Source organism: Orycteropus afer, unplaced genomic scaffold (genome assembly GCF_000298275.1).
Source record: "Orycteropus afer afer isolate SDZICR_OR568_19922 unplaced genomic scaffold, OryAfe1.0 scaffold00045, whole genome shotgun sequence".
In the NCBI taxonomy this organism is placed as follows: domain Eukaryota; kingdom Metazoa; phylum Chordata; class Mammalia; order Tubulidentata; family Orycteropodidae; genus Orycteropus; species Orycteropus afer.
In genome coordinates this window covers 4,216,101-4,231,059 of record NW_006921632.1, presented here as the reverse complement: position 1 = coordinate 4,231,059, position 14,959 = coordinate 4,216,101, and the positions used below count along the sequence as shown (strand labels likewise).

The window sequence follows — 14,959 nt, the reverse complement described above, 5'->3', positions numbered from 1 at the left end:
ATTAAATAAAAATCAATGTAGATAAGGCAATCTACTTCCATAAAGGTTTACAGCCTTGGAAACCCAATGGGGGTCACTATGAGTCAGAATCAACTTGATGGCATTGGGTTTGGTTTTTTGGTTTGGCAAGCTATTAAATAAAGTTCCAGGAGCACAGATTCAATGCAATGTAAAAATTGGCTGGAGGACAAAAGAAATGTCACTGCCATCTTTTTCTATATCATTTTTAGGGGTAAAACTTTGTAAATGGCTTTGAGGAACCACAGTACCATCACTGAGTTCGTCCTCCTCGGGCTGTCTGCTGACCCCAAGATCCAGGCTCTGCTCTTCATGCTCTTCCTGGGGATTTACCTCCTGACTGTGATGGGGAACTTGATGATGCTGCTGGTCATAAGGGTTGATTCTCACCTCCACACACCCATGTACTTCTTCTTGGGTCACCTCTCTTTCATTGATCTCTGCTTCTCTTCAGTCACCATGCCCAAGATGCTGGAGAACCTGCTATCTTGGAAGAAAACCATCTCAGTAAGGGGCTGCCTGGCTCAGATATTCTTTGTGCTTATCACTGCAGGGACTGAGTGTTTTCTGCTCTCAGTGATGGCCTATGACCGCTATACAGCCATCTGCTACCCTCTGTTCTATGGCCAGGTGATGAATAAACACCGGTGTGTGCTGCTCATGTGGAGCTCCTGGAGCCTGGCTTTTCTGGACGCATTCATCAATGTCCTTCTGGCAATGAAAATGGACTTCTGTGATACCTATATCATCCCCCACTACAGCTGTTAGTTACCCTCTATCTTCCCTCTGTCTTGCTCTGATGTCTCCATCAACTTTATTGTCATGCTCTGCTTCACCATCCCACATGGATTTATAACTTCCCTTTCAATCTTTTTCTCCTACATCTGTATCATCTCCACCATTCGTAGCATCACTTGTGCCTCTGGCAGAAGCAAGACCTTCTCAACCTGCTCCTCCCACCTCACTACAGTGATCCTCTTCTATGGGTCAGCTTTTCTCCGCTATTTCATGCCAACTTCAGGTTCTGCCCTGGAATTGATCTTCTCTGTGCAGTATGGTGTGATCACTCCCATGCTGAATCCCCTCATCTACAGCATGAAAAACAAGGAAGTAAAGGCAGCTGTGAGAAGAACACTAGGAAAGTATTTACAATGTTTTTAGGTGGCATAATAAAGAGAGAAAATGATAGGGAAATCAGATAGAAATACTTGTAGCAAGATATTAAAGAGAACTTCCTGACTGGTTCTTAAATCAAATTTGGCAAAATAAATCAGAAATATCTAAGAAAAAAAGACAGACCTATTATAAAGTGGATTATTCAATTCAATCCCACTCAGAGGCAAAAGAATGGATTAAATATTCATGTCAGACCGTAACATTTTATTATGAACATGTTCACCAACAATTCTCTAATATGTGTGTGTAGTGTGTCCTTGTGCTTATGTGTTTGTGTGTGTGGGTGTGTTGTGTGTGAAGGTTGGTTTGGTGCAAATTATATATCATTATTTGTAATTAAGTTTGGGAAAGACCCTGAAAGCCATAGTTTTTCTAAATAGAAAAGTGCCTGAATCTTTGGAGAAGAAAAGTCATAACAATTTTATAGGGTAATTTTATATAGTAATGAATTCTGGTTATAGTTCCAGGAAAAGAAATGAATGAGTCATTCTCATAGGAAGGAAATCTTCCCAAATATTTCTTGTTCATTGAGCATAACCTGGGAACAAATGTCTCTGGAGAAATTCACTCCTAGCATAACTGACCTTATTGTACTCATTTCCCAGTTTTAAGTGGGCCCACAGCCTTAGGAAGAATGACACTTTGGAAAACATGACAGAAAATAACAGAAATACTGAGGCAATGCAGAGCCTGAGTGGACTGGTTGCTATCTGGGTCTGTAGCTAAGGGACATAAGTTCCTTTCAGTGCTCTTCAATAAGGCTGAAAGGTAGAATTTGGGATGAAAGGGATGTGTGAGAATGTTTCCAAAATAAGCAGATACAGGTTAAGTTCTGGGCAGAATTGGAAACTAGGATATACTTGGTAGATTCTGACTTCCATTTATGAATCCTTCCTATCTTTGATGCCCCTGCTCTTATTTAAGTGCCCAGGCCAACACTGTTTCCTTGGAGAAGTCTTGCATTTCCATAGGTGTCCAAACCAAAAAACTAAACCCTTTGCCATTGAATCCCTTCCAATTCATAATGACTCAATAGGACAGAGTAGAACTGCCCTGTAGGGTTTCCAAGGCTGTAAGGTTTATGGAAGAAGACTGCCACATGTTTCTCCCGCAGAGCAGCTGGTGGGTTCACATCCCATCCTTTCAGTTCACAGCAGAATAATTAACAATTGTGCCATCAGGGCTCCTTTCTTAGGTGCTCAATTGTCCAATAGTAATTTATTGAAATGGAATTTCCCTAAATGTCCTTTATCCAAATTATACATTTCTATAATGATACATTCACCTAGACCCTATCAACAGAGCATTTTCAGATTTCATATAGGAGAGAAATATTTGAGCCCCTTCAATATTTTGGGATATTTTTCTTACATTTTGGAGTATTTGAAAAGTCATTAGTCAGTTGATTCAAAGGCATTTCACCTTGAAAACATAATTTTAAAATGTTTTTTAAATGCTTATTAGTAGGCTATCTTTAGTATAAAATTCAAGCATATATTTTTAAAAATTATTCCTTTCTTTTTTGCTACTTTTATTCAAATTTATATCCATATTATCACATAAATAAATATGAATCATTTTAGCCTGCAAATGTGCTAGTATGGCATGGATAGAATACAATATGGCATTTGTTGTTCTGTTTCAGTTACTTTTCACTATATTCAAAACAATCAATTTACTATGTTGTATTGTACTCATTAACAAGCTAATATTTTGTAATTTTAAAGAAATTAAATTTAAATGATCAAAGTTCACATACAGGGAAATGATATGCCAGTCTTCCTAGCTTTCATGAATTCTTTATTTATAAGTAATTTGATTAGTACTTCCTTTATTTGACCTCAGGGAGGGAAGTCATCCATCTTTCCAACATGGGTGGAGGGTAGGAAGTTGCAAAGGTACTGCAATTCCCTACAAGCACTAGGGCATCAAGACTCCCTCTCCCTCCTCTACTTACCTAAAATTTCTTTTATGTACTGTTAAGTATGTGTCAGGGTAGTGATCCCAGTAGTAGAACTATTGTACCACATGGGAGTAAGCCAAGGGGATAAGTGTCTGACCACAGTTGTCGGCAGTTCTGCCTAAAATGGAGAAACTTAACAACAGTTCTCCTATGAGTCTGGCTACCAATTCCAGCCCAACAGGAAAATTTCCATTGATATATTATTTTGCTTTTTTATGCCTAATGAATGTCATATTGTTGTTGTTATGTGCCATCAAGTCGGACCCTACTCATAGTGACCCCTCCTTGGGCTGCCAAGGCAGTATTACTGCGGAAGTAGATTGCCCAACCTTCCTTCTGAGGAGTTGCTAGTGGATTTGAACCACCAGCCTTCTGGTTAGCAGTCAAGTGCCTTAGGCACTATGCTACCAGAGCTCCTAATGAATGTCATACAACATGTATATTTTTATATGCAGATTTTTTACTTAAATTATATTTTTAGTACTTTTTATGTTAATGAAAACCATTTGTAAATACTAGTTTTAATTATTTTAATAATCTATTAAAATATATATTCCAAAGTATACTTAGCAATTTTTCATCTTTGGAAATATTTTCATAGTTCACTATTAAAATTCATTTCTTCAAATATTTTAGAATACAGTTTGAGGTAGCATTTTCAGTTTTTAAAATAACAATATGTAAGATAGTTCAGTCCAAAGAGGTTTTTGTTTTGTTTTGTTTTGTATAATTAGTCTGAGAATTAGGACTATTGAATCAGTGCATATAACATTTGTTAAGCCTCTTGACAAATATTGGTAGATTATTTTGCAAGGAGTTTTGTTTATCACTTCACTGTGATACCAGCAATGTATGTGAATACTCTTGTCTCCCCACTGTAAACTGCATTAGATACACTGTTTTCAAAACACAGACATGCCAATCAACTGTTTGCAAGAGGTACAAATACACAATACACAAAAAGGAGAAATAGAATTGTCTGGTAAATATGCAAAAGTATACACTGTAAACCTACTGCCTTTCAGTCATTTCTGACCCCTAGTGACGTGATAGGACAGAACTGCCCAATAGGATTTCTAAGGCTGCAATTTTTCAGAAACAGACTGCTACACCTTTTTCCTGCAGAGTTGCTGGTGAGTTTGAACTGCCAACCTTTTGGTTAGCAGCCAAATGATTTAGCCACTGCACCACCAGGACTCCTTAGTTGTCCTTGTTGCTCTTGTTCTTATTAGGCGCTGTCAAGTCAGCTCTGACTTGTAAGGACCCTATCTACAACAGAACTAAGCACTTTCTTGTCCTGTACCTCCCACACAATACCTGGTAAGCTTGAGCCCATCATTGTAGCCACTGCGTCAGTCGATCTCATTGAGGGTTTTTCCCTTTTTGCTCATCCCCTGTTTTACTAAACATGATACCCTTCTCCAGGAATCAGTCCCTTCTGACAACATGACCAAAGGAGAGATAAAATCTGGCCATTCTTGCTTCTAAGGAACATTCCTTCTATACTTCTTCCAAAACAGATTTGTTCATTCTTCTGGCAGTCCACGGTGTATTTAGTATTCTTAACCAACACCACAATTCAAATAATCAATTCTTCTTCAGTCTTCCTTATTCATTGTTCACTTTTCACATGCATATGAGACTATTGAAAATATCATGGCTTCAGTCAGATGCTTTGCTCTTTAACTCCTTAAAGACGTCTTTTGCAGCAGATTTGCCCCGTGCAATGTCATTTGATTTCTTGACTGCTGCTTCTATGTTGTTGTTGTTGTTATGCGCCGTCAAATCAAACCCGAATCATAGCGACCCCTCCTTGTATTTCTGAGGTGGTATCACTACGGAAGTAAATTGCCTAACCTTCCTTCTGAGGAGTGGCTGGTGAGTTTGAACCACCAATCTTCTGGTTAGCAGTCAAATGTCTCAGGCACTATGCCATTATAGACCCAAGTAAAATGTAATCTCTGACAACTTCAATCTTTTCTCCATTTATCACCATTTGCTTATTGGTCCAGTTGTAAGGATTATTGTTTTCTTTATGTTGAAGTGTAATCCATACTGAAGGCTGTAGACTTTGATTTTCATCAGTAAATGCTTCAAGTCATCTTCACTTTCAGCAAGCAAGGTTGTGTGATTTGCATATTGCAGGTTGTTAATTAGTCGCCCTTCAATCCTGATGCCTGATTCTTCTTCCTGTAGTCCAGGTTCTCTGATTATATGGTCAGGATACAGACTGAGTAAGTAAGGTGAAAGGATACACACCTGAATCACATCTTTCCTCATTTTAAACCATTCAGTATCATCTTGTTCCATGTGAACGTCTGCCTCTTGATCTGTGCACAGTTACCTCATGATCACAATTAAGTGTTCCAGAATTCTCATTTTTTGCAATGTTATTCATACTTTACTATGATCCACACAGTCCAATGCCTTTACATAGACAATAAAACACAGATAAACATAGTTCTGGTATTCTCTGCTTTCAGTCAGAATCTATCTGACATCAGCAATGATATCCCTCACTCCATACCTTCTTCTGTATCTGGATTGAATTTCTGGAAGTTCTCCATCAACATACTGCTGCAACTGTTTTTTAAATTATTTTAAGCAAAATTTTACTTATGTGGGATATTAGTGATATTGTTTGATAATTTCTGCATTCTGTTGGATCACCTTTCTTTGGAATGGGCATCAATATGGATCTCTTCCAGTCAGCTGGCCAGGTAGCTGTCTTCCAAATTTCTTGACATAGATGTGTGAGTGTCTCCAGCGCTGTATTCTTTTGTTGAAACATCTCAATGGGTATTTTGTTAATTCCTGGATTCTTGTTTTTTGTTTTTTTTTTCTTTTTACCAGCTCCTTCAGTGCAAGTTGGACATCTTCCTTCAATACCATTTGTTCTTGATTATACGCTACCTCCTGAAATTGTTGAATGTTAACCATTTTTTTTCTTTTTTTGGTACAGTGACTCTGTGTATTCCTTCCATCTTCTTTTGATTTTTTTTTGGCATCGTTCAATATTTTGCTCATAGAATCCTTCAATATTGCAATTCGAGGCTTGAATTTTTCTCCAATTCTTACAGCTTGAGAAATGCTGAGTGTGTTCTTTGCTTTCGGTTTTCTAATTCCAGATCTTTGCAGATTTCATTATAATACTTTACTTTGTCTTCTCAAGCCACCTTTTGAATCTTCTGTTCAGCTCTTTTATTTCTTCATTTCTTTATTCACTTTAGATACTCTCCATTCAAGAGCAAGTTTCAGAGTCTCTTCTGACATCCATTTTGGTCTTTTCCTCCTTTCCTGTCTTTTTAATGACCTTTTGCTTTCTTCATGTATGATGTTCTTAATGTCATCTTACTACTTGTCTGGTCTTCAATCACTGATGTTCAATGCATCAAGTCTATATTCTTCAGACCATGTCTAAATTCAGATGGGATAAAATCAAGGTCATATTTTGGCTTTTGTGGACTTGTTTTAATTTTCTTCAGTTTCAATTTAAACTTGCACATGTGCAATTAATGGTCTGTTCCACAGTCAAATCTTGGACTTCTTCTACCTGATGAGATAGAGCTTCTCCGTTACTTCTTTCCACAGACGTAGTTGATTTGATTCCTGTGTATTCCATCTGGCAAGGTCCATGTGTATAGCTGCCATTTATGTTGTTGAAAAAATATATTTTCAATGAATAAGTCATTGGCCTTGCAAAATTCTATCATGCAATCTCCAGCATAATTTCTATCACCAATGCTATATTTTCCAACGACCAATCCTTTTTCTTTGTTTCCCACTTTTGCATTCCAGTCACCATTAATTATCTTGGTTGCATGTTTGATCAACTTCAGACTGTAGAAGTTGGTAAAAATCTTCAATTTCTTCATATTTGGCATTAGTGTTTGGTGTGCAAATTTGAGTAATACTTCTATTAACTGGTCTTCCTTGAAGGCTTATGGATATTATCCTATCATTGACATCATTGTCTCCTCACTGGATCTTAGAATGTTCTTTTTGATGAAGAATCCAGGCCATTCCTCTGCAATTTGTCATTTTCAGCACAGTAGATCATATAATTTTCTAATTCAAAATAGCCAATACCTGTCCAATTCAGCTCATGAATGCCTAGGATATCCTTATGCATTCCATTTCTGACAACTTCCAATTTTCCTACACTTATACTTTGTACATTCTATGTTGTGGTTATTAATGAATTTATAGATTATCTCAAAAGAATAGATATGATGCATTGAACTCTAATGACTGAACACCAGACAAGTTGTGAAGTGGCATCAAGAACATCATTCATGAAGAAATAAAAAACATCATTAAAAAGAGTGGAAAGAAAGAAGGCATCAGAATGGATGTTAGAAGAGACTCTGAAACTTGCTCTTGTACTTAGAGTAGCTAAAGTGAAAGAAAGAAATGATGAAGTAAAAGAACTGAGCAGAAGATTTCAAAAGACTGCTTGAGAAGACAAAGTAAAGTATTGAATGAAATTTGCAAAGATCTGGGTTAGTCTTTGATATTCATCACTGTCTTATGATGAATGGACATTTGTCAAGCTGAAAGAACTGAAAGAAATGTTGGACATTTGTCAAGCTGAAAGAACTGAAAGAAAAATTCAAGCTTTGAGTTGCAATGTTGAAATATTCTACAGGCAAAATATTGAATGATGTAAAAAGCATAAAAAGAAGATGAAAGGAATACACAGAGTCACTGTACCAAAAAGAACTGGTTGATGTTCAACCATTTCAGGAGGTAGTATATGATCAAAAACCTATTGTATTGAAGGAAGAATCCAAGCTGCACTTAAAGCACTGGCAAAAAACTAGACTCCAGGAATTGGTGGAATACCAATTGAAATGTTTCAACAAATGGAAGCAATGCTGGAAGTGTTTACTCATTTATGCCAAGAAATTTGGATGACAGCCACCTAGCCAACCAACTGTAAGAAATCCATATTTGTGCCCATTCCAAAGAAAGAGATCCAACAGAATGCAGAACTTATCAAACAGTATCATTAATATCACATCGAAGTAAATTTTTGCTGAAAATCATTTTTAAAAATGAAACAATATATTGACAAGGAACTGCCAGAAATTCAAGCCAGATTCAGAAGAGGACATGGAACAAGGGATATCATTGCTGATGTCTGATGGGTTTTCTCTGAAAGCAGAGAATACCAGAAAGACATATATCTCTGTTATATGTACTATGCACACACATTCCACTATGATGGTCATAACAAATTATAGATAACATTGTGAAGAACAGTAATTATAGAACACTTAGTTGTATTCATTCAGAACCTGTAGATAGACTGAGAGGCAGTCATTTGAACAATGCAAGGGGGCATTGCATGGTTTAAAATCAGGAAAGGTGTGCATCAGGGTTGTGTCCTCTCACTATACTTATTCAATCTGTATGCTGAGTAAAAAAATTCAAGAAGTTGGACTATATAAAGAAGAATGCCACATCAGGAAGACTCCTTAACAACCTGTGATATGCAGATGTCACAACCTTGCTTGTGGAAAGTGAACAGGACTTAAGACAGTGATGAATATCAAAGACTACAGTCTAATGTATAATCATACATTAACCTAAAGAAGACAAACTCCTCATATCTGAACCAAAGAACAACATGATAAATAGAGAAAACATTGAATTTTCAAGGATTTCATTTTATTTGGGTACACAATCGACAGCCATGGAAATGGTAGTTAAGAAATCAAATGTGGCATTGCATTAGGCAAATCTGCTGCAAAAGATATATTTAAAGTTTTAAAAAGCAAAGATGTCACTTTGGGACTTTGTGCCTTACCCAAATAATGATATTTTCATTTGTCTCATATGCATGCAAAAGCTGTATAATGGAAAAAGAATACCAAAGAAGAATTGAAGCATTTGAATTATGGTGTTGGTGAAGAACTTTGAGTATACCACGGACTGCCAGAAGAATGAATAAATCTGTCTTGGAAGAAGTACAGCCAGAATGCACCTTAGAAGTGAGGATGGTGAGATTTTGTCTCACACACTGTGGACATGTTATCAGGAGGCACCATTCTCTGGAGAAGGACATCATGCTTGGCAAAGTAGAGTGCCATCAAAAAAGAGAAAGACCTTTAATGAGATGGATTAACACAGTGGGTACAATAATGAGCTCAAGTACTGCAATGATTGTGAGGATGGTGTAAGATTGAGGAATATTTTGTTCTGTTGTACATAGGGTCACTATGAGTCAGAATTGACTTGACAGCATCTAACAACAACATATAGATAGATAGATAGATAGATAGATATAGGTATGCACATACATATAACTTTTATATGCAGACAAATAAGTGAAATAAAAATGAGATCATTTAAATTTTGCCTAGATATCCTATAGAGAAAAAATAGTTTAGATCTGAGCTGTTCAATATGGTAGCTACTTACCACATGTGGCTATTTAATTTTTAGTTAATAAAAAAATAAAGTAAAAATCCAGTTCCTCAGTCTCATTAACCACTTCAAGGGCTCAGTACCCATGTATGACTAATGACTACTGTATTGGACAATGCAGATATTTTATCTATTTCATAATCACAGAAAGTTCTAATAAACAACTTTGGCCTGGACAAGTGGATTTGAGTTTTCCAATCCTCTCAGAATTGTATTGCTTTTTTTTTTCCTAATAAATTGTAATAAAGAATGAGTTTTATTCTAGGGTTAATTTTATTGATAATCTAATCCAAACCAAACCAAACTCACTGCTGTCAAGTCAGATCCAACTCATAGTGACCCCTCCTTGGGTTTCCGAGGCAGTAACACTATGGAAGTAGATTGCCTAATCTTCCTTTTGAGGAGTGGCTGGTGGGTTTGAGCCACCAGCCTTCTGGTTAGCAGTCAAAATGCCTTAGGCACTATGTCACCAGCTCATCTTAATAAACAACAGAAATTTTTGTTTTGTATCAAAATCATAATAACTTATTAATCAAATTCTTCCCTATACATCTCAATCTGTGAGCTCTCAGATGCTGTTAACAGAGTCATTAAGTAGGCTGAATCTGTACAGATTCTTTACACATGGAGAGTCAAATAGATGATTCAGACAAAGGAATGAGTTCACTGATTTTTTTTTTTTTTTTCTATTTACTTATTTGATAATCCATTTATTAGCTCAGCAATTCTCTTCAAGGTAAATTCCCTTTGCTTCATACTGACTAGGCAAATATCTCCTATCAATTACCTCTACTCCTACAAAAGTCCACATGTAATAATTCATGGTCACTGTTTTCAACTCAGTAGTTCCAAGACCACACATGGGAAAGTCCCATGAATTAAAATTTGCTAACATTCTTGACTATAGATTCTAAAGTTTTTGAGTAAAAGATTGATTTCAAATTGTGGCTACAGGGAATAGCAAAGTTGTCATTCCCCTGAGCTTCCAAGACAGGGAGTTAATGTGTGGGCTGCCTATACAAAACTGCTCTCAGGATTTGTTAGATTAGATATTCCAGCCACTCCTCAGAAGGAAGATTGGGTGATCTACTTCCATAGAGATACCACCTCAGAAACTCAAGGAGGGGTCACTGTGAGTCGAAATCAACTCGACAGCAGTGAGTTTGGGGTTTTTTTTGGTATGAGTGGTTTAGGCACAGTATAAAGAAACACGTGGAAATCCAAGTGCAGAGAAGCCTGGGTGACAGCATTTGAGACCATTTGAAAACAGGAACTGTCCTGTGGCTGATTCACATTATAGGATCTAAGAATACGTTTAATTATCAATAGGATTTTGTGAACTCAACCATGTTCCAAGATGTAGAAAACTACCTTCCCCAGTTCATTCATAGTCTTAGAATCTGGACTTAAATCAAAGTCCTGCAGTCTCCTTGGGAGCTCTGTTGGTGTAGTGCCAAAGGCATTTGACTGCTGACCAGAAGGCTGGTTGTTCAAACCCACCAGTCACTCCTCAGAAGGAAGATTGGGCAATCTACTTCCATAGACATACTGCCTCAGAAACCCAAGGATGGATCACTATGAGTCAAATGTACTCAACGGCAATGAGATTTTTGTTTTGTTTTGTTTTGTTTTGGTAGTTTCCTTGAGTAGCAGGTTGCATTATTGGATGTAATTTACAAGTAATCAGGGTTTGACTTATGGAAGGACTTTCAAGCCCTGATCATGGGTAAAGAATTGGTAAGGAAAGACCCAGGAGTCACTCTTGCTGGGTAATTATGTCTGGTACCAGGCAACTCAGAATTAGCCAAAACAAGTACCCAGCTGGACCACAATGGTGAATCCTAGGAGCTACCTAGAGTCTAAGTTGTCAGTCCATAGTTGAAATTTGAGGAAACTATTGTGTAACTAGAAACGTTAATATTATAAGCTATATATAAAATCTTAAAGTAGAATCTAAGGCAGGAACACAATCCAGGCAAGAGAAATATGTTTGGAACATGGACCCTGAGAACAGTACTTAAGGATCAAGATCAGAAAGGTGTGTGATTGAGATATATATGGCACAGAATGCTTTCAGCAGCAATTCTAGGCTGGGAAAACTAAAGTCAATTGGTGAGATCCATTTCCTCTGGAACAGAGATCAATAATCCAGGAGCTCTCGTGGTGTAGTGCCTAAGGCACTTGGCTGCTAACCAGTAGGCTGGAGGTTCAAACCCACCAGCCACTCCTTGGAAGGAAAGTTGGGCAACCTACTTCCGTAGTGATAATGACTCAGAAACCAAAAAAGGGGTCTCTATGAGTTGGATCCGACTCCGTGGCAGTGAGTTTTTTTTTTTTTTTTGGTTTAGATATTGATAGCAAGTGTTGACTTCAGCAGAAGGCAGGATTTCTATCAAGCTCAAACTGTCACGGCATTAAGAAGATGAGTTCTCAAACTTCTGTTATGCTCTTCCTTTCCTCCTTAGTCTGGGGGAATTGTCCTAGGTGTTCTGGGCACTGGCATGTTAACCATTCATGTACTTTATTTCAATCTGTACACAGAGGCCTCAGCTAAAATAAGCTTTACATCTACCCTAGAAAATGATGCCTGGAGTACCAAAGAAGGAACACCCAGAGTCCCAAATACCTCCTCTCTCAAGGCTGTCTTCCTTTTGAGGACAATGATATGCCCTCCCCTTCTAACTGAAATTAATCTCAGTGATTCTTAAACAATTTAATTTTGGATGAAAAACACTCTAAAGTGATTGCAAAACATCAATCTTCACCTAACTTAGTGATCTCTAGGTGACTTTCTTAAGTGCCTTTTTGGGATTAGCAGTAATCATATCATTAACTATTAGGAATTCCTAATAGTTTGTCACCCTGTATGAGAATTTGTTATCCAACTTTTGTCTACAATCATAACCTCAAGGAAAAATAGTGATGATGATGATAATTGAGCACTTTTGTTCAGGTGCTTTTGTAGATACTTTATGTATTATATTTTATCCTCACAAAACCTTATGAGATCAGCACTATTATTACCTCATCTTCTGGACAAGAAACCTGAAGGACAGAACATTTATGTCACTTACACAACTCACAAGATACTTTGTGTTGGAATTGGGATCTGAAAGTAATCCAATACTTAACTGTGAGTGACTCCACTATGTAACTCATTTAAACTCTACGAACCAGGTATTCAGAATCTCATTTCTAATCCTTTGCCTTTGAATGCACTGTTATCTCTACATGAGTCTCTAGAGAAGACATACACTTTCTTAAAATCTTTGCTTAAACACCTCATATTAAGTCATTATTGATTCCCTAAATAACATTTAGAACTCCCATCGAGTCTTTCGTAAGTGCTTGTTTTTGTATGTTTTCTCACTGAAGTGTGACCTTTAAAATAAAAGAAACCATATATCATTACCTATTATGTTTCAAGTGCCTGATGTAAAAGTTGGTCCAGAGTAGGAGCTAAAACAATTATTTACTGATTAATGGTCATATTAAAAGAGAGTCAAAGCAATAGGAATGCAAAATGAAGCATCAAATATGGAAAACACTTTGGACATAACCTTACTAAAAAGAAAAGTTCCCAGGTTGTTAGATGAGGAGAAACAGACTTGAGACTCATGAGGGACAAGAGTAAAGAGCTTTAACTAGTGTGACTCTATGAGACAGGCAAATAAATAAATAAATAACCCCCAAATTTCTGAAGCAAGTAAGTGAGTTTCCTCAAAAGTTAAACATTGAATTACCATATGATGCAGCAATTCCACTCTTACACGTATACCCAAGAGATTGAAAGCAGGGACTCCAACAGATAGGTGTATATTGATGTTCCCTGTTCCATTATTCACAATAGCCAAAAGAAGGAAACACCCAAGTGTCCATCAACAGATTTATGGATACACACAATAAGGTATATACAAACAGTGGAATATCATTCAGTCATAGTGAAGAATGAAGTTCTGATACATGCTATGATGTTCATGAACCTTGAAAACTATTATGCTAAGTGAAATAAGTCAGACACAAAAGGACAAAGATTGCTATGATCCCACTTATGTGATCTAGAACAAGCAAATGCATACAGACCAAAGTGGATTAGTGTCAGGGGAAGACGGGAATGGGGAAATAAGATATTGCTGAAGGGGTAATGACAGCACACTGTGGTGAATATAATTAATGTAATTGAATTGTATACTTAAAAATGATTGAAATGGCAAATTTTGTTATGTATATATTCTACTAAAATAGTTATTTTTTTAAAAAAAAGAGAACTTATACAACATGAAAACAGGTTGGAGAATAGAAGAAACTTCACTGTAATCATTTTTCATATTATTTCTAGGGAACAGACTTTGTAAATGGCTTTGAGGAACCAAAGTACCATCACTGAGTTCATCCTCCTTGGGCTGTCTGCTGACCCCCACATCCAGGCTCTGCTGTTTGTGCTCTTCCTGGTAATTTACCTCCTCACCATAATGGGGAACCTCATGATGCTTGTACTGATCAGGGCTGATTGTCACCTTCACACACCCATGTAATTTTTCTTGAGTAATCTATCATTTCTGGATCTTTGCTTTTCTTCAGTCACTGTGCCCAAGATGCTGGAGAACCTTCTTTCTGAGACAAAAACCATCTCAGTAGAGGGCTGCCTGACTCAACCCTTCCTTGTGTTTATCACTACAGGGACTGAGGGCTTTCTGCTTATGGTAATGGCCTATGACCGCTATGCTGCTATTTGCAGTCCTCTGCTCTATGGCCAGGTGATGAGTAAACAGCTGTGTGTGCTTCTAGTGTGGGGATCATGGGGCTTGGGCTTTTTGAATGCTCTCATCAATATCTTCCTAGCTGTAAACTTGGACTTCTGTGAGAATCATACCATTAGCCACTATAGCTGTGAGCTACCTTCTGTCTTTCCTCTGTCCTGCTCAAACATCACCACCAAACTCATAGTCCTAGTCTACTCCACCCTGCTGCTTGGTCTTGGGACCTTCTTCCTAATCTTCTTCTCCTATGCTTACATTGTCTCAACCATCCTGAGAATCAGGTCTACCTCAGGCAGAAGCAAGGCCTTCTCCACCTGCTCCTCCCACCTCACTGCAGTGAGCTTGTTCTATGGCTCAGGATTTCTACGCTATCTCATGCCAACCTCAAGCTCATCCTTGGAGCTTATCTCCTCTGTGTAGTACAGTGTTGTCACTCCCATGCTGAATCGCCTCATCTACAGCCTAAAGAACAAGGATGTGAAGACATCTATGATAAGAACACTTGGAAAGGGGTTCCTGCAAGATGGCGGACTAGGCAGGAGGACTGCACAGATGCTCTTCAACAAAGAAAAGGGAAACCAATTAACACAGACACAGAAGATAATCTTGG

The 14,959-nt window shown here is 37.5% G+C and overlaps 2 pseudogenes; both read left to right on the top strand.

The window, feature by feature from the left end:
* Nucleotides 1–246: 246 nt before the first annotated feature.
* LOC103194558 lies at nt 247–1,179 on the top strand (annotated as a pseudogene).
* Nucleotides 1,180–13,944: 12,765 nt separating this feature from the next.
* Nucleotides 13,945–14,959, top strand: part of LOC103194557 — a 36,431-nt pseudogene continuing 35,416 nt past the window's right edge.